The 1,487-nt window shown below is 44.0% G+C and overlaps 1 protein-coding gene across 1 annotated transcript in view; it reads right to left on the bottom strand.

The window, feature by feature from the left end:
- LOC139757672 (putative neural-cadherin 2) overlaps positions 1–743 on the bottom strand; it is a 630,644-nt gene extending 629,901 nt beyond the window's left edge. Inside the window, 1 exon segment of the mRNA XM_071678436.1 lies at positions 612–743. The gene's annotated coding sequence lies outside the window, so the exon portion shown is untranslated.
- Between the last annotated feature and the right edge of the window lie 744 nt (positions 744–1,487).

Here is a 1,487-nt window from a genome sequence, read left to right as displayed (position 1 = left end):
TATATATATATATATATATATATATATATATATATATATATATATATATATATATTTATATATCCTTGCCTTTCTCAGCCATGGGAGACACCTCTAGGGACACATGAGTGCCTTCTTCCCTCATAGAAATGGAAGAGATGCTTCCTCATTTTCAGGCATTATGCGTTAACTCCTACGACTCATGTTCCCTCGTCTCGTATTACTTCAGCACACAAGTCCCTCCTGACCTGCTGTCATCATTATCATCACCATTTATATATATATATATATATATATATATATATATATATATATATATATATATATATATATATATATTACGAGATGTGTCTTCGTCACAGGCTTATATCTTAGCCTTCACATCCAGCAGCAATCAAAACTGTAACCTTTGATCTTGTCTATCATTCTTTAACCCCCTGATGTTTACTTTACTGTTCACCTCCAACATACAGAAAGTTATGCACTGTAGAAACGTAATCATTCACGTTAATTTTGCTCTTCACCATTAACTTCTTCCATCACTATTGCGAATTCTAGATGGGGGGAGATCACACGAGCGTCATATGCAAATCCAAGACTCAAAAGAGACTCCACTTTTTCGCCCCCCTTACACTAGCGCGCGATCTGACTAGCGAGCGCTCTTCCTGGCGCGTCTGGTTGAGCTGGCGTCCGAGTCCTGTGTGTGGCTTGATGCATGAAAGCGCGCGAGGGACGAGGACCACCGACCAGCGACGGGCTCCGCCACTGACTGTGGGCTGCAGGGGCTTCCACCACTACCACCACCTCCTCCACGCACCGCCACCACCACCTCCACCAGCAGGAGACTTGCGCGGCTCACCGCTCGACCAGGTGTGGTATACCATCACCTCCACACACGCCACTAAAGTGCACCTAATAATGATTTCCATGGACGGGAAAAGGATTTAATTCTCCGTCTGTATGATTACTGTTTGTGATTTAATGGAAGGGAGTTTTTCACTCGTGTGCCACGTCGTTACTCCCGTGTGTACACACACACACACACACACACACACACACACACACACACACACACATCAGCCTAAGCCAGGTACCCACTTGCCCGACTGTCACGTCCGGGATTCGAACCCACGGAACGACAGAACTGGATCATTCGCACCAGTATGTCGAGGAATGAGAACAAAAAATAACTGCTTATCAGAGAGAGAGAGAGAGAGAGAGAGAGAGAGAGAGAGAGAGAGAGAGAGAGAGAAAAGACGCATAGCCCACACGCTATAGGCATAAGTAATGCGAAGGGACGTCAAAACCTGGGAGGGGAGGCGCGAAAAATCTATAGAAATTGTTTCACTATCTCACAAATAGTCTCAAAACGATCATTTATATGCTATAAGGGTCATAAAGCTTCTCGTCTTTCATGTTCACCACAGCTTTAGAGGACCAGTGAACGAAATTGGTGAACTCGTTGATTTTCTTTATTTCACGTGTGATTTCGAGTTTCATCCCTCGTC

Source organism: Panulirus ornatus, chromosome 27, assembly GCF_036320965.1.
Source record: "Panulirus ornatus isolate Po-2019 chromosome 27, ASM3632096v1, whole genome shotgun sequence".
Lineage (NCBI taxonomy): Eukaryota > Metazoa > Arthropoda > Malacostraca > Decapoda > Palinuridae > Panulirus > Panulirus ornatus.
The sequence above is the reverse complement of the archived record's forward strand: the minus strand, read 5'-3'. Positions and strand labels throughout refer to the sequence as shown.